Raw genomic sequence first — 21,229 nt, forward strand, 5'->3', positions numbered from 1 at the left:
GCTTGGTGAATCAACCTGCATATTATGTACATAATAATATAATATATAATAATATAGTATACAAAAGTCAAAACTAAAATTTTGAGCATAAAAATAACAATATGGGAATTAAAGTAATAACACATTTTATTTATCAAACTACCATTTACCAAGGCCATCAGCTTATTAGTATCAAAGAAATTACATTTATTTATTAACACAATACATAACTGCAATTATGATAATATTATAATAACATATCATTTAGTTATTATTATTTTAAATAAATCATTTATTATAATGTGATTAAATTATTGTATATTTATTATAAATCATGATTGGTTATGAAATAAATATTATAACCTAATTTCGGAATGCCATAAAAACGGATCATATTAGGAATATTAGTTGACTTTTCACTTTACTTAAATTATACCTATCTATACTGGCTACTATGCCAATTGATTTTACTAATGAATATATGGATATATTATCATCTTAGAGGTATCATCACTTTTCTATAAATTGTTTGATGTTCATATAAAACGGTATTCATTTATATATAAAGCTTAAAAATGTTTATATAAATATAAATTATGAACTACAAGATTATTTTTTTATTAAGGAGACGGATGAATTAGCATTTATTATTAATTACCATATTTATATTATTATTAATACTTAGAATTTTCTTATGTTGCAGGTAGGTAGAACTCATTTTAACAAACATATTATTATAGAGTGAATGTAAGTATAAATTAATTTTTCTTTGATTCATTTGTAGATATATTCCTATGGTAAATAATATTTGTGTTTGTATATCCATTTGTTTTAATAGTTGTAAGTTAAAAGTTAAAACGTAATATACTCATATTACGTCATATTATTTCATGATGGTAGTATGGTAGAAAAAAGTGCAAACTTTAAGAATACCTGGTATTTCATCATTTTAGTAATGAATAACCCCATTTGTGGTTAAAATGTTATAATGTATTGATGTATCAATACAAATTGAATTAAACGTTAGAAACAAAAAAAAATCATTGTTTTATCAATAAATTCACAAATACACAACATAATACAAATAAAAAATTTCTATTAATTCTATTATTTATACCCAATGCAAAAAGTATTAAAAATAGCTAGTAGGTTAGGTTAGGTTAGGTCATACCTAGTAGGTATATACTTATTCATAGGTAGTACATTTATTGACGCCATTAGCAGGGGGCTAAGCCCCCCTCCCCAAACTAGCAGATTTTCGAAGAACCCAGAATGAACCTGAGCTTCAGGTGCTTCAACGATTCAGCCCCTCAAAAAACATAAGAATCACTATCGGTTACGAATTTAGAACGGTTACTGTCTTACTGAACACCTTTATACATTAATTCATACGCAAATAATTTGGAAAACTTATCCATTTAATTAATTGGTTATTCTGGTTAGTCAGCATAAAGTAAGTATTCACATTATTCAGATATTATACCACTATCAAGTACTATAGTCTATATGATTTAAAACTTAAATATAGTTATATAGGTAGTATCGTACATACTTATTTTTGTGCATAATTATACATATAGATATACATTTTAAACAAACTATTATTTGCATTTCTGCTAAGTAAAACAAAAAATATGTAATATTATATAAGTACAATTTTTATGAGACATTAAAGTACGCTATAATAGTACCTATGTTGTATCTTGAGTGTACGTGATATTATATTTTTTAATTTCATCATATCTTTATGTTTTATATGTATATAGCCGTATAGGTAAAAACTCTAATTGTTACCAATTAGGTACTCGCTGCCATAATATGTATTACTTAAATTATAATAATATCGTATTTTAATGTACTTACTGCTATAAATAAAATAAAAATATACAATAAAATATTAGTAAATCATTGGAGTATATAGGAGAAATTTATGCGAGTAAATAAAGATGAACTATCTAAAATTGTGTAATTTGCAATTTATTTTGAGTTATCAAGAATTTGCAAATATAGCGAAAACCAAGATTTATTACATTTATAGTTAATACTATCTTAATTTATTTTAAATCATGGTTCTATATAGGGATATCATTAGTATTTTTATTACACACGTGGGACGTAGGTATATGACATAATTATTAAATTTATTATATTACAAATGTACAATAGCCAATAGGTACTATAGATATTAGGCATATAATATATAGTAATTATATTATATTGAATATATTAAATTTAAGTGGTATGACATTATGACGTGCTTAGTATAACGTTCAGTTAAAATAATAATGATTTGAATGTTAGAGTTTTAGCATTACTCCTACAGTCCTACAAACAGATGCCATTATATAAATGCGCAACATCTACAAGTGCCAATTTATTTTTCGATTTAACACGGTAGATATTTTTGCATTTTCATAAATAAAATTTATAAAGCACGTGGTTCAGAACGAATACGCGTGTATTTAATATTTTTTAAATACAAACATTTGCCAAAAAATTGATACAAAAACATAATTATTGTGACAGGTCATTAGAAAATTGTTACCACCTCTTCCTATGCATTCATTTTTTTATCGTATTAATTATATGTCGACCGAAGATCGTCTTATGCCGTCGTTGTACATATTAACACGTCGCAATAATAAATGGCAGACGTAAAAAAATAATTATAATACTTATAATAACGAAAAAATGTTCACGTCGTAGACACTTGCAGATAGCAGTGGTATATATATTATATAGTTATATGGTACATCCTGTTTTTAAAATGGGTTTGGTGTGGAAATGACACGTGTTCAGGTTTTTATTTTTACCCCCTCGTAACCACCGCAATCATCAGAATCTTTACACCACTCTTGCGCGACCAATGGAAACTTTTCCTTTTATTTTCAGGAGCCGACACTAAAAAACAACAGTAAATCGAGGTAAATGCGCTTGTATACAGCTACATGCAGAACAAGGTGAAATGATGTGATGGAAAGGGAGGGTGCAGGAAGGACCGGAATGCCAAAATCCAAACGAGTGTGTATAGGCATTAGACATATGATATACACACCATCTATATACTGCAGACTATATATTAGAAACATTATACATATATACTGCGATATACATAATATATTATATTATATAGGTACCTACGTGTGCTGCAAGCCTCGCAGACGTCAGACGGCGTCCACCAGGTGTTTTTCTTGTGCATACGCGTGGCATAGTATACATATATTTATGTGTCTACACATTATATAGTAGACTAATATATATAGTAGTAATTTCCTAAGCATTTTTTTTTTTGTCTCGTGCGTCTGGTGCAAACATTTCGATCCCGTAATAATCACAATAATAATAACAACAACACAAATGGCCCATCTGGCCGGAATTTTATTATTATTATTATTATACATATCGACGGCCCCCGCGCAGTCGATCATTATTGCACCTGGCGAAACCGTTTGTGCACACGAGGACGAACCGTTTCTTTTTTTCTCGCTTTTCTTCCCTCCTTTGCTCCAGCATTATATACATACATATACAGGTATGGTTACCTACACACGACCGTATTACGGTCCGACGGCGAAAATGCGTCCTGCGCGTTTGCCCTCATTGTTTGGTGCTCCGTGCACATTATATACATATTTCGCGGCGGACCACCGGTGACAGATGGCGAATATCGACGTGCCTGTGCAGTGTGTATATATATATAAACACATACACAGACACATACACACCGTGTATATAATATATAGGTATGTAGGTATATGCACTTAAATATTATAATACGCGTGTGTGTGTTGCGAGAGGGCGAGGAAGTCTCGCGGGAGACCAAACGGCAAACCGTGATCCGCGGCGGCTGCTTTCATAATATGTATCGTGGTGTGGCCGCACAATATACCTACGTGTGTACTGTGTAGATTTTTACACGATAATAATAATATATATATATGGTTGCGTGCTTATATATTACAGTCGTGAAATCTACGGGGGGGGTGTAGGGTGCAGTTTCAACGCGCGTATTTTCCTATACGGCAGCAGGACTGTGGAATTTAAAATAAATATCAGTTGTAAATGATTTTATCAACTCACTAGCCACCGCGGACCTCCCGGGCACCCATCGTAGAGATTGAGTCCAATTTATGACACTGAAATTCAGTAGCAGTGCTCATGTATGCAACATCGCGACGACAATAATTCATATATTATATACAATTCTCAACGTAACTGAAACGTCATATACATAATATTACTTATATCCTGCTTAGAAAACCTTTAGTCTGTCTGTCTGTCTGTCGTCTGTCCGGAATGCGCCGCCAGTATAAATCGGCTTCCGGATTGAACATTGTATATAATAATATATTATTTAATATGTGAGTCAGCGGCACGACGACCGGAATAATATAATCTTACCAGTCCGAGTATCCACCATACCGTGCGAATAACAGTCCACACACGTACAAGTAAAAATTTTCTTCGGTGTAAAAAAAAATCAGGAAGAATAATAAATGTAAACACAAATAACGGGAAATCGGGTGAAAACGAATTCGCGCGCGTTTACGTATAACTAATATACCTAGATCGACGTCCTATACAGCATGCTTCAACATTGTGCATCGTACGAGCATATTAAGTAAAAGTATATACAAATTACAATAAATATGATATCTGAACACTCTGTATATCCAGCCAATATCTAGGACTGCTATCGTGGATAATCAACCACGGGATCCATATTATATAGAATATAAAAAGGGTTCGCCCGTAAAACAATAAGCAATTAACAGCTATATATGCGTACCTAGAATATAGATTCAATGTGATATTATTGTGTTTTATGTAATTTTTGGAGTAGACATTAAACATAAAAAATGTTTTAACAATAGGTACTTCAAGTCACGAAATTGAGAGGTTTTATACTGAATTTAATAATATTTAAAATAACAAACAAATAAATATTTGGCTTTACTTTTTTCCGATGATCAATGATTGTCAGCTTGATCAGGAGACTTAAATAGATTTTTGAGTTTGTGTGATATAGTTGGCTCATTAGTTATAACTTATAAGTGAATATTGATAAGTGGAAATGCATGTCCTTCCACTACAATAGCCGAAGTTTACAGCATAAACGGTGTTCGCCGTGTGCCCTATCAATCGTATAGATACAAACGACAATTACACGATAATTTAATTCGTTTATGACTACTTTATGTAGATGTATAATTTAGGTATTCGTCGATTTGTTTTTATCAACAATAGAGCCTGAATAAATATGGAATTTATGAATAATCTGGAATAAATATTTATATTTTAAACACAATAACTTGTTTAGTATGTACCTACTATTGTAGGTACTCGTACCTAATTATGTAAATATAAGCTAAATTGACTGTCGACTTAAACAGTTTCCCATTAATATTAGGTAAATATTTAAATTATATCAATCAAACAAATAGCTATAAAAAATTCAAGATGAATAATAAAAATCCTTGTCCTCTAATATTTTATAAGAATATAACCTAACCCAACCAACATATCAAATGTAATATATTAGCGAAGACAATTACATTTTTTCACGGTAGTAATTTCAAAACTGATTCATAAACAATATTTGACAACAATGAAGAACAAACAAAAAATCTAATGAAAACCAATTTTTTTTTTATGTATTTAAATGAATAATGGACAGAAACAAATATAAATATATACTAAACCTAACCTTACACTCGATAGTTGTTATCCAGATCCTCTTTATATATATATATAAAAAGAAGATGAAAAAAGAAAAATATTGTGCGTTTCATCGGCTGTCAAGCAGTGTAATGGGACGGATGATGGTTTTCAGACCGCATAAAACGATCCGCGTATATAACGGTAAATGTATTGGCGTGAATAGGCTGCACGCGATGAGGAGCATTTCAGAAAAGATTCGTTTGTGGAAAAAAAATTGAAAATACTTACTTACACACGCGCGAGCGGGGATAACGCGCACCATGGATATTCTTCGCATCACAGTATCACACGCGAATAATTCCGAACAAAAGTGACGCACTATTATATTATATTATATTATATTATTTGTATACGAAGGGGAGACATGCGGTCCGTCACATACTATATATTATGTATAATAAAATGTATAGGTAGTGTGTCCGCATATAATATATAATATATATAAATATATGTATAGATGCGTGTATAAAATGTGTGTTATTGTGTATTTCAGTATTTGTGGGTGTGTGTGGATGAGTTTAGAATTCGCTCCGATAATTCAGATTTTTCGAGTAAATAGACACTGTACGAGCAGAGGAAATACTTAAATCACAATAGCATAATATTATGCACTGCAATGTAAATCGATCGGAATTCATTTGAGCCGGGTGGCTTCTTTTGCATTTCTGCGATTTTAACGCGCGTGCTACGTACATAATATATATGGCTATATATACTATAAATATATAGGTGTTTTGTATCACACCATTATGTAATAACCACATTATAATGAATAATGACAAATTACCAACTTCAAACATTTTTCATATGTAGGTACTATACGTCTATACTGTATATAGGTAGATACATCATGTAATAATATTAAGGTAAGTCTTAATCAATAATATCGACGTTTAACGAAATATTGAGTTTATTTAATTATTTTATCACAAATAATATAGGTATAATTATTTAGAATTAATTTAATTTAGTTTAGATTGATAATAATTGTAAAATAATAAAAACTAAAAACAGTTAAAACCATTTGAAATGTGTAGGTACTAGGTAGACAATTTGTATAATTACTATTAATACAATTAATCCGAACATTCCGAGCAAATTTAATGAGTTTAAAATTACTATATAGGTACCTATAATTTGCTGCTCATATTCTTTATTAGTTTGCTTAAAATATGATAATCATATAAATTTAACTTTAATAATATGCGTAGGTATATAAATAGTTCACTACAGAATAATAAATTTGAAATTTAATGAATGTGTTTAATAATATATTAATTAATATTTATTTCAATAATATAACTTTCAACACTTTTCATGTGAATAAATTTATTTAAATGGTGAATGTACATAATGTATAAATATTGTGGTGGATTATAAATTATGCTGATTTTTTCTTGTCTTAGTAACATTAGCATAATGTAATATTTACAGCTAACCCCAATTTTATATCTACACATCAAAAACACTAATTGAACACCTTACATTCCATATAATGAGCAAATGAGCAACGGCTAAAATAAGAAAAGTCTACATTAATGTTCTATAAAAAAATGATTAATTTTTAAATGTTTATATTACAATATTACCTATATAATATGTCGTTATTCGTTACACTATTTATAATATTCAACATACATATAATATATTATATAAGCAAGCAAACTTAAAGTATGCACAAAGTTATTGAACTGCCCTTGAGAAGTTGAGTATTTTAGAAATCACAGCCAATTTACTTTTTAGCATCCAAGGTTTTGTATATTTAAAATTGTTTGAGTTTGATATTTATTAATTTCGTAGAAAAGTATTAAAGTTAAAAATATACAATATGTTAAAAGTCGGTAATAAAGGAGGTATCGTTCATCATGCTGTAAAAGTTAAAACAATTCTAATACAATTAAAAACTGTTATCTAGTTGAATGTTATTATTTTTACTTTTTACTGATATTTCACAAATCGATAATAGTGTTCGTTATAATTAGGAAATTAATTTTGTGATTACCGATTACAGTGGATAATATAATTAACTAGTATCGGTGTATACAATTTAATTTATTTCCCAAGTTTAAACTAACATAAAAAATACTATTAATTACATAAGTAAGATATCTGTTATAAATTTTTGGATAAGCATGTAAGATTAATATAGTTGTGTATTGATATACATATAAATATAGGTAATAAGACAGGAGAGGTCGCTCTGCTGAATAGTAGATACCTGAAGTACTTCGTCATTGAGTAGGTCATATGGTTACTGAAATGGACGTGGTAAAGACTTAAATTTGAATGGAATGTGTTAAATGGCGTACGAAAAACGATTCTGAGCGGAGACGATTTGTTAGCCAATTATCTAAGGATATTTTATTACATATTTGCATTTTATATTGCTATCAGAAATACGGTGCTGAATATAGATAATAGGTTGAACCAATGTTTGCCAACAACAAATATTAATTATACTTAAAACAAATAATTATTTCATATAATACTACTAACTGTTATTAACCTTTATTATGTCAATACAAACGCACCACTTAACTATAATAATATCTATATATTATATTAATATATTTTACATTAATTATACACTCCCGCGACGAGTGATTGAAATAAAGTAAGTATGAACTACGTTCGTTCATCACCCAAACATTGAGAAACGACGAGTCATGAATGGCTTATCGCGCATATCGCGTAAAATCCATGATCTATAAAATATGTCATTGCAGTCGGTTTATTCCGAGTAGTTTCGTCGAATAAATAGTTAAAAATAATTGCATTGGTTATACGTTTCTAGTATAGGTAGTAAATAATAATTTGTGCAGTGCAAAACGTTTCAAGTCCCTACGGATAATATTTTTTGAATTTATTACAACAAAATAATCAATAGCTTTTTTTTGTTTAAGTATAAAATGTCGTCATCAAAATTTGAACTTACATAATATATTATTATGTATATTTGAGATTTTTATTTTTCTCTAAGAACAACTTATGACTTGTATTACATTATTTGACCTTATATTAAGCAAAAGATTTTATGAATTTTTGACTAAGTACACAATAATTTGCAAATTTTAGTGATTTTGACGATTATTGTCAAAATGTGAAGATCAGACATAAAACGCTTATTAAAATAAAATTGTGCCCATGTGTTTTTGATAAGTTTTAATTGCTGTAAGAACAACTTATAATGAACTTTGTATTCATTTTTAAAGCTTTTTTACTTACAAATAAAAATTGTATCATACTTAAATTTAAAGAAAAAAACTAAAAAAAGATTATATCTATTAATAGACGAATAAAAAGTATTTTCAGACACAGAATTAAAATTAAAATTAGAAAAAGAATACATCATTCGAAGAACTAATACCTACAATCATCGCTCCGCTCAGAATTTTATGCTAGCATGAAATTATGTTATATTATGGGCTATGGCGAATGTCATCCTTTTTAAATTAGTATCAAAACTTAAATATTTAATACAAATTAATATTTATAGTATACTTATAAATTTAATTCAAGTATATAGAAAGAACGTTAAATAAAATAAAGTTTTTATTTATTTATAAAATCTTTAATTCAATGATTGATAAATAGTATATTATTTAATTTTTACTATATATCAGCAATCAATGAGTAATTATAAAAATTATAATTGTATAACATTTTCGATGATTTACGTGTTACATAATACGTACTATTCTTTTATTTTTATGGATTCATGGTTTATTCGTTTATAATATTTTTATTACAGCTGCATATATTATTATAATGGTTTTCTTCAATTTCGAAGAACCATATACGTCCTATATTTCATATTACACTATTAACTATAATAATATGAATATTATATTATATTTATAAACCAGACCGCGGTTCGTGTGATGTTCATTTAAACCATTACGCGAGCTATATGAAATGAACATTTATAAAGGATACTCCTTATACTCGCACAGAAAAAAAGATTGTTATACCCGAATTCGCGGCGTTTACCAAAAGATTGTCTGCGGGGCTGGAACGATCGGTTTTTTGTACGTTACGATTTGAAAGCGACATATTTTTATTATAAAAACTGATCATCGCTATGGGTGGTAGGGAAATTTCGTTAATGGCACAAATCCCCGGGCGCGGAGTTTACGGGTGAGAAACCGTACATAATAATACAATATTATAATATATTGTACGACGACAATTTATGTATTCCATTCAACGATATTATATGTATATAATAATGAATTTGTGGAATAATCGAAAGGAAGTCACATATGCCTTGTGCAATCGTAAATTATATCGCCTTATCCGTATAATATAAGTAGTACAGCAAGAATTGAATAGTACGTACAATAACAAGAATATAATATATTATATACAAAATTCGATGTACAAAAGACGCGCGTCGAGGCAGACTGGTGGACTTTATACTATATAGTTTAAATATATATATTATATTATTACATATTATTATATTATACGCGCGAACCGCTTGCAATATTTTCTTTTCTCTCAACATACGTCCGAAACGTCCATTGTGCGTACGAATTCGGTACGATAATAGTATAATATAATATAATAAAATAACAATACGAGCACATATTGACCAAATATTTTTTTCCTCTGACACCGCACCGTGTGGCGACAACGCGTGGTCCGGCTGTGGGAGTCCAGTTCCCGACAACTGATTTCGGTCTGGTGACGGATACCGCGGTTCCGGTAAACGCGTGCGTACCTATATAGGTGTACCTATTATCCGACAATGTAGTGTTTAATTAGCGTACCCACGGCTATGTGGGGGGCCATCTGCACTCTGAAGTTACGCATATATATACTGACCAGACTGTAGGTGCAATAATATATACATTACAAAGCCGACCGCTAACGGTATACCGTGGTACTATTTATAAACAAACGAAATAAAAAAAAATATAATATATAATATAGGAAAATAGTAGCGAATTAACACAGGACGTTTACCGTTGGACACTAGGTATATTATAATTAAACAGAATACTGAGCGCGACGAATCGCGATCGACAGCTATGATGTCATCTACTGCACGGTTATCATCATCATCAATCATCGTAAATAGACGGCGGAACCGCACGTTTCGTAATATCGTAAAAGTTTAAAATTATATATATAATATAATTATTATAAATGAGTCCATCTACAAAAGACGACGCCGATCACGAGATCGTCCGGGAATTTCAACATCGCCTTGCGCGCTTTTATATACTTAATACTTATATTATTATATTGTATACGGCGTGTCACACGTGTGTGTGTGTGTGTGTGTGTGTGTGTGTATACAACTCAACTACATACAGTAGTTAATATAATAAGATTATAAGAACATACGACAACAATAAGACCTGGCACGCTATTATGTATGATGGACGATATTATAGACTCGAAGGCTATATTTGCAGGCGTACCTATAGAGGACGATTGTGGTGATTGGCTAACGGGTATTTTGCTGCAGAATGTTTGTGAACGACGCACGCCTAAACGAACCCATTCCAAAGCGTCCACTTACAAAATTTGTCGTCATCCGTTATTATTGCGATGATTTACCGCGTGTCACGAATGGTCGCATGCATGGTTGATAACGCGATGATGGCATTATGGCAGTTCTGTGGCCTTAACGATTTTGACTCCATCTTGCATGAACTCAACTATTGAACTATACGATTTTTTATCCAGCAGTGGAAGCTGCGTTTGAAAATTATTTATAATAGGCCTTTTTCTCGACGCTCGTGGTATAAAATAATAGTACAAAAACAACAATTTCATCCAGGTGGAAACAAAAATTTCAGCTAGGTGGAGGTGAGGGGTAGAATCTATGTACCTATCAGCTGCTTTCACTAAATCATAGAACAATAATTATAATAATAATTAATATTAGTAAATCGGGTCCTATTAGCAATCTAGTTTAAGTTTTAACGATGACCTTTTAGTGTAAGTACCTAGTCTTACACTAGTTACACTAAAAAGTAAAAATTCAATGGCTAAAATACCGGTTTCAAGACCACCGATGACAAGACTATACAGTCAAATACACGTAAGCGCACATTGTGCACATTATTTGACTAACGAGGTCTATGCTACGATCACACGGGATTGCCGAGAAATTTGAATTACACTCGGACTGATTTAGGTTCTCAGTGGCGGGTACAATAAGACATAAGTGAACAACTGTTGTTGCACTTTCTCATGACTTTAATACTATTTGCCATTTAGACTGACAAGGCCACGGCCCACGGCCCGTTCGCTTGTCAATAGTAATAGAACACGAAGTCAACTATTTAATAATACTTTTACATAATATTGTTATGCATATTATTTAATTTTCTGCAATTATTAATGTCTTTGAAATTTTTTGTAGAGTTAATTTTTCTAAAATTATAAGTGTAATGATTGTTGATTGTTCATATTAAAAAAATTAATGATTCCGAATATTTATAAGATATACAAATATACATATATATATAGGTACCTATTTATGATGAAATACATCTACAAATTATGTAAAATTAAGTATGGCTGAAGTGCCTGCAGATTTTATTACAATAATCATTTAAAAACAATTTACTACACTAATTTTCATAATACATTATTAACATTCACATCAATGGCATGTACCTATCTAAAGAAAATATTGAACAATTTTTTTTTATTAGTTATTGTATGTGCAATGTGCATTAATAATAATAGTAATTTGCATGTTGCGTAACATAAAAAAAATAATAATTTAAGAATTCTCTGATCCTTATACAACTTTTATAAACTGAAATCTGTATTGTTTAAATATAAAAATCAAAAATCTTTAATAAGCCCTAACCATACATTTTATGGATTATAGTATTGCAATTTTGCACTCATTTTTTCCACTACATTATTCCATGTCATAATGTTCTGTTGGCTTTTACACACCCTTATGATACATTGTTTGTGCGACGACGGAGGGGGATATTATGGTATTGTATACAACATTTTGCGCGTACAGTTTTCATTTTTAAAAGTATAACATGTATCATCTAAACTAAGCACCTGGTCTTAACGATCGAAAAATGTGACCAATGCGCGCTGCACATTCAATTTGGAACACCTATTATGAAACGATGTCAAATAGCCACCAAGGACAGACCGAACAAATATGCTCTTTATAGATTTATACATACAACAGAGTTTAGAGGTGTGGTATTTATTCATATGACATATTTAGATTCATAACAATATTGTATAAAATTTAAGTCAAATAAATCACTCACACGGCGTTGCTTAGCGAACTGTGGGAAATATAATAATAAACCACTAACCCGTTTATAAATGGTAACCGATAATCATAAGGATGATAAAATTCTTGTTCAAGAGTATGTTTCCAATTATGGCTCATAAAATAAAAAGTTCAGTTTTCTTTTAAAATAACTAATCAGACATCAGTATTTATAAATGAGTGCAAGATTAAAACATAAGTTTTCGACTGTTTTCATCAACTCTTCAATTATTTATAAGTAGATTGGAACGAATTATTTTGTCATTTCGTTTTAGCAAACTGCAACAACTATATTACATGTAACGGACCAGAACATTTTTTTTAATAAAAAAAAACTATATTTTTTGCATTAAACTATAAATATTCACCCTAATTTTAAATTCTAAACTAAATTCTTGGATATATCCAATATCCATATGGATTGGTGCATTATTTGATCGCAGTATTACCACGAGTATCGGAGTTTATAATCATACAATTGTTTCATATTAATCAATTTTTTCTATTAAATATGAGGCGAGGTATTACAAAATATACGAGCCAAAGCAGCAGTCGATCGTTTCAATGGAATAATGTTTACTCACAATATAATATATACCGGACAAAAGGCACATACACCCATTACACCCGTGGTACTTGTTGATTCGTAGTTAATTATATTTGTATTGTGGTGAAATAATAACGAATATCTCATTTTTACTTTTATTTTGTATAGCATAATATACTTATTGTCACCCGTTGAAGAGCCACCTCTGTTCGTATACCAAACCATCTATACCGCATGATTCTAATATAAATATATACATATAATACATTGTATACATTATACGATTTCGTGTCGTCGTGCCTGTAGGGCTTGTATAGTAGTTGTTGCTGTATATAACGAAAGCAAGGTGAAAAGGAACCGAGAACCCTTTAAGTACAATAATCGGAACACAATGGTTGGAGGTTTTCAATGTAACGATCACCCCTTTCATTAGGACGACGCGGATCTTCGATCTCATCGACGAACCGGTTGATTAACTATAATATATAACGTTGATGCCTAAATAGAAAATGTTATTAGATTTACAGTTAGTTTTTGTTTATAGTCTTCATTCGATGTAGGTAGGTATAATGATGCCATTTATTAATTAATATAGTATAATTTACATCGGATATTATTTTTCATTGTTTAGACTCTTGCAGTATACACATCCTATGTATTTTTAAATGTAAATTAACTATTAATGCCTAATTAGTGATTTATTATACCTAATCTAACTTAACCTTCGAGGGTGGTAATGGTGAAGAGTGCGACCTACCGGGCATTTTCAGGTAATAGGTTTAGTGTGTAAGTGGAAGTAATATACTATCGGGGTTCACGCCTTAGTTGTGACACTATTAGGAAGAAAAGAACTTAATGTGAAACCAACCAGGAATACTGTAATATACCAACCGTGAAATAAAAATATATAAAAATACACACGACTAGGTTGATGAAAAATGCATTACTGCAGAGTTCAGGAGACGCCTATAAAATTCCGGACCGTAAAATTAACAAAAATTAATATGTGTAGAACACAAACCAAATTGAAATCTAAGTTTACGAGACGTAATCTTGAGAGAAAATTATAGGACGGAACGAAAATTGATTGGAATTAAATATCGAATAACGTAAAACGTCCGGAAAGCAAAATTCAGGGATGCCAATAAAATCCCGGAAAAAAGTCACCGGAATTATGAAATAAGTAATAACTGAACGTAATGTAACCGTATTATTAAATTGAAAGAATTATAAATATATTGAAAACGAAATTCCAGACCGTAAAATCCACGGAATTGATATATCTTGACTGTAATTTGTTTGGAACTTAAAACTAATGAAGAAAATAAAATCGGAAAACTAAATTTTGAAACTCGGGATTGTAAAATTACTAGAATATAATTTGTGTAGAATATTAGAAATTTTAGATTACGAAAGAAAGTAATAAGGCCTAACGTAAATTTACCGGAATTAAATAACAATGACCGTAACACGCCCGGGGAATGTAAACTTCCAAAAAAAAATGCAGGATGATAGTACAGTTTTTGATCAGATATAGTATAGTATATTTTGGTTTCTAACTGGTAGGAATGGGGTGGGGTTGAACCAGGGGTGGCTCCAGGGGGAGGGGCTAGGGGCTGCAGCCCCCAAGCTGTATTTCTAAACAATTTTATACTGTTAAAAACAAAATTACAAAAAAAATCATTGACATTTTCTGTAAATTATGACTTGCCCCCCCCCTCTAACCATGTCCTTGGAGCCGCCCCTGGGTTGAACCAGGTTTCTGTCAGAAAATTGGATTTATAGTATGTCAATTTACTTTAGTGCGGAGTCAAAAGCAAAAATTCAAACTTCCCAGTACTTTTTATTTTTTAAAGTATAATATATAATATCATTCGTGTGAAATCACCCCTAACTGACATCTCCAAATATTGGACTTTTTTTGGGAATACAAACTACAACATTCCAACAAACTGAACCCTCTCAATGGTTGTCAGCATTTCAGTGACTGAGAATGTCCGGTATCTAGATGTTTCAATTTATGTTTTTATTAATAAATATATCATCCAGATAATGAATAATCGCTTATATTTTAATTCGTCACCATACGATTCACGAGAACTGATGAGTTTTAATTTGTAGATATATATAAATACCTATCAATATATAGCTCAACAATTTTTACACCTGACTGTCACCTGTATACCGATGTTATGGATCTACAAACCTAAAAAGATACGCTGTCTTACAAACGTATAACATAGTAAATTGTACGCTCAGCAAATCACATGTATGTCCATTAGTTTAAAAATCAGAGTGAATTTACCTCTTATAAAATTTAAAGCTAAGATTAATATTTAGGCAATATCATGGGCTTTTTATTATATTTTAATTTTGAAGCGAGTTACATGGATTAGATAACATTGCTATTATTCCGCATTAGCCGCGCGATATCTTATGTACCTATAATAATAATAATAATAGTCCTACCTATAATTTTCCAATACAACTTGTCTTACTTCTATGTGGTTGAAAATAACTTGCAAAATTACTGTAATCTGTAAGTTACCTATTAAATATTAAAAACGCTCTCCTGTTCAATTTAATATAGGTACCATTTTTTATGAACGGCCCTCTTGTATTGACAGTACGATGTTACTTACATCATTGCTCACAAGAAATGTTAGAACAGATTAACAGAACAATAGGTTAAGGTAATTAAGTAATTTAAACTTTAGGTATTCGGCGACAAACCAATACGCGCGCGTATCATCAGATGTGAAGATTGATTGCACAGGCTTTGTTTTATATTTAAATATTATAATTGAACGTTTTGTTGACATTGATTTGCCTAACTCATAACTACCTAAATCATTGTAAATCTATTTTCAAAAAAAGCTCCCACCAAAATGTTCTGCCCGGGGAAATCCCCCATGCTCTCCCCCCCCCCCCCCTAAATACGCCATTGATGTTAGGAAATATTTGGGGGACTAAGGTCTGCAGCCTCAAGTCTCCCCATGTATAAGCTTACAAACCTTAACAATGTAAATCGAAAAATGCAGCGTAGGTACCCACCATATATTTATGCGTGTATTCAATATATGCGTGAGCCAGTGAAACTTGACTTGCTACGATAATATTATAGTGCCATAGTGGACGTCGATAAGTGCAATACCATAGATAATATCGAAAATACATCTGTACATTTTGAACAGTTTTATATAATTACTATGTTTATACGTTTCTCATATTTTTAACCTAACCTAGCTATTTTGACTCGTTTTTAGCGGTTTATGGACATTCAGTTTCCAATATAATCAGAATAAAATCTTTGCTCCTTGTGTGAAAATAGTTTGCCACGCCACTACGTTAGGGTGTTAGACTACACGTCACAGTGGCACCAGGTATAAAGAATTGGAATTCTGAACTTAATCGTATCTAAGAAATTAGATATATTATCAAAAAATGTTAGGGTTAAAATAAGTTACATTTCGTTACAAAATCTTGAAAATGTTTCGTACAAAAATTCTAAGCATGGCGTGCTGGCGTGCGTAGCTTTGCTCGAATCCATTAAATACTTAAATTTTATTTTATTTTCCTCACTCTCGACTCTTTTCATAGTCTGGTGTATCTATCGAAATAGAGATTCCTCAATTCTTGAGGTGTTCTTTGTTCAATGGCCACCTCCCGCGCGGATGGCGCCATTTCCTTATTTGGGCGCAATAAAAATAGCACAGTTAAATATTTGTCTATATTATCTACATAAATTGGCAACTCGCTCTACAATAAGCCACATCGTATTGTATTTCGTGCAATATCCGTTAACACTGCAGGGTCAGCCGCATTTTTACAGCGAATTGCCGTTATGCCTGACAACTCGATATAGTTGTTAAAAGAAATTTACAAAATGTAGGTATTGTTATGCAATATAGGTACCTAATCAAATAAACAAAAACGATTTATGGTTTCAATAAAAATAAACAACTTTATTATAAACTTTCACTATACTAAATTAAATAAATAAATAACCAATTATGTTTTATTATAATAGGATGTAATGCAATAACAAATAGGTAATTATTATTAATATTAAAACGATTTTTAATGCATTTGAAAATATGTCTTTCTGCAAATATCTATAACTATACCCTTTTCGGGGACGCAACTGATCCACAAACAGGTGTACCTATTGTGTATACATAGGACGCAAGCAGTATTCTCTCAATGTGCAACTGTGCAATGCTTAGAAAGTTATTGGTAGAGTTTGGTATTTCTACTATTAAGGAAGGAGTAGACAGGCAGTGGGAAAAGTCACTGAATCGGCCTGTTTTCCGTGTAATATTTTACACAATATCCTACAACGGGTAGTGCTGCTGCTGTTTTTCCAACACGATCTTTTGACTAATTCGTCTGTTTTTCATAACAACGACTTACGCCATTTTACGCAGATCCACAGAATGTTCGTCGCAACAGCGGTGTCCCACGCCCCAGTGGTGACCGAGTTTGCGTTCGACACCTCTTCGTCGAGTCGTTCGTCGTTCGTCGTTAAGATTATTAGTTTTGGTATAGTGTGTCCTATTAATACTATTATTATTTAATTGTTAAAATATACGTACAAGTTCAACAAACTCGCGCAGGCCGACGTCGTCATCTCCGAGGACGTGCAACAATAATGTTACACGCGTCATTTGTATAATAACAACAATAATATTATAATATTATAATATTGTTCGCTATTTTCACTATATACATATATAGACGCGCGCGCATATACGTGGTCACACAATAGGAGACGTCTTAGTACAAACAAATTGGTTGTTTTCCACGTATGGATATTATATTCAATATAATAACAACAATACCAATAATAATAATAATATTATTATAAGGACACACGCGGCTGCTACGGGGCCAGCCAGCAGACGATCGCATTATAATATCATCGCGAGCACATTATAATATATAATGACATGTATGCACGCACAATACCTCTGCAGTACAGTGTCTACACACACACTGTCGAATATTATACTTTAACTAGGCAGGTAGGTGTACCTATAATAATGCTAATATATCTATATTATAATATTATATACACATGGTATTATAATAATATTATTACGATACGTCGTACCCATGGAGGTAGGTAGTAGGTACGCATCGTTATGCAGCTACTGTCTACGGTCGACGAATTGAACGGCGCTGACGAACACTGCACGGCGTGTTTGGACTAGTCTTTTATTATATCGCGTGTGTGTGTGTGTACAATGCATAATATATTATAATATGAATTCGAGACTGTATACTACCTATATACACTTTTGGTATATCGATACGGCGATGGTGGTTGTGCTGTATACACAATATATAATAAATAGGTACATGTGTACACAATATTTGTATTGTTATTTTATCATACGATATAATATAATATAACAATATTTTGTATAGGTACCTTCCTACGCGCGAACGTGAAAGAAAAAAAAACCGTGTAATCGTCATCTGACGAGACGTTCGATGAGAACCGTAGAGGATCGTGACTTATCGAAATAATACGCGTGCATAGAAGAACACGACAACGCCAAGCCCCAGTTGCAGTCACGAGTTGTGTACTTGTATATGAATATATATATATAATGTGTAAGTATAATATTTTAATAACGCACACACTAATCACTATTGCACATGGCACCTCCTACTATACAATATATTGTCAGTGTACATTTCAATATCATATTTGATATTTCCAATTCCAACTGCTGGTGTTTCTGCTGCTACTCGATTTTTATTTTCTATTTATTTTTATTTTCTATCTTTGTGTCCTTAGTAATTTGCGCGCTTTATATCGGTGTGCAGGATTTATCATATAAGAACGCTTCTTCGACTTGTCCACAGTATATCTGCTATTACTGTCAGCGGACTGTTTTTCGGCTCGACTGGAATCAGGGACTCGCTCAAAATGGAGGTTCTGCAATTTCCCCTGTCTTCACATACATAATAATATACATGAATAAAAAATAAATTATACCTATTTATTCGGCCCACGAGGTGTATTACTCCCACTCAACCGTACTTGTCACCCACCAAAACTTAACCCATGTAAATTTTGAGTTTAGTATACCTGTCCGAAAATAATGTATAAAAAATATTAATCAGAAAAAAATTAATCAACGAGAACAATCACCGCAGAGAGCTATTTAAGTAGGTATGTTATGCAATAATATAGCCCCTCGCGTTTATCATGTACGAGTGCACAATTTTCCTTCTATCGTGTTTTAAACGGCTGTTATTGTTCTATTATTTTTTATTTTACCTTTCCACCGGCTGTCCGTTCTTCGTTTTTGCAGAATTTGCCACCACCATCGCGCAAGTACAAAATACGACGATAACGCAACACAATAACATACGCATCAACATCACACTAACATGTAAACATATAGTCCAATAATAATAATATAGAACAAAACGCCAATACGACGCACGCAGCGATTTCCATACAAACGTCGAACACAAAACGACTTCACAATCAACAACAGCATATTTTATTATTATTATTAACATTGTGCAAGCGACCAGTACAGTATTTACTATTTTCTGCACGCAATACTGTATTGGTTCTAGTCCGCCAAAAATAATAACAAGTGTCGGAGAAATTTGGCGTATAATGTGTTGCCTATATCTGCAGTTCTCAACTTTTGTGTAGTGGCGACCCAAGATATTTACTAAATTTTTCATGTGACCGTTTTATTAATAATGTTCAGTGAAACGATTAAATTTGATGAGCATTTTACTGAGTACCAATTATCAATATTGTAAATGACTTAGAATCGTAACTCTTGGAAGAATTTACAAAAACTTTATTATTTATAAAACTATTTCATAAAAGTAGCCAGACTCAAAAATAAAAATATTTTATCGACGTTTAAAATTTTTGCCGACCCATTTAACATTATTGGCGACCCAAAATTGGTTCGCTACCCTATGGCTGAAAACCGCTAGCCTATATAGCTAGGTATTTTGGACGATTATCGCGATTTGATCGGAGAAAACCCGATATAAATCAATTGTATAATTCAAAATAAACAATATTGTTGGGGAAAAGATAAACAACTCGATACCAACCGTTTTTAAGGAGTTACATATAGGCAATTTTCCAAGTACTTGTGTGTATAGAAAGTAATCATTAGTATAATGGTGTGTTTGGCTGTATAATTTAAAAGAAATAACGGAGCGTTCCCTCACATGTACGCTAATGTCAATTATTGTCAAGTATTATTATAAATTATAATACCTACTTTGTCAAGGGTTTCAATTTTTTGCCAATTGTATTAAGTATTAACTAACCTAGTTATCCAATAAAAAGGCTGAAAACACATTTCAATTCGCCATTGCTCGTTTACTTGAAATCAAGTTCTTTACGTTTTAAAATTGTGATTAATTGATTCAATTTTTAGTTTTTTTTAATAACATTTGAAAATTTAATTGTGAAGTGTTTAAGAGTTCTATTTCAAAAAAGTGAAAATATTATTTTGAAGTAGGTAGTGATGGGTCCGTACTCTTGTAATTACAAAGTAATGATTACATTTAGTAACGATTATACGATTGCATTTGATCGTTACATGAACGTTCCGTTTGTATACAACAGTTTCAGTACCTACTACCATGTCCTGGTACCTAGTGGTTAGAAAGTACGATCAACGGTGGAAGACATTCCGTGCCCCCATGGTCTATAT

Source organism: Metopolophium dirhodum, chromosome 3 (genome assembly GCF_019925205.1).
Source record: "Metopolophium dirhodum isolate CAU chromosome 3, ASM1992520v1, whole genome shotgun sequence".
In the NCBI taxonomy this organism is placed as follows: Eukaryota; Metazoa; Arthropoda; class Insecta; order Hemiptera; family Aphididae; genus Metopolophium; species Metopolophium dirhodum.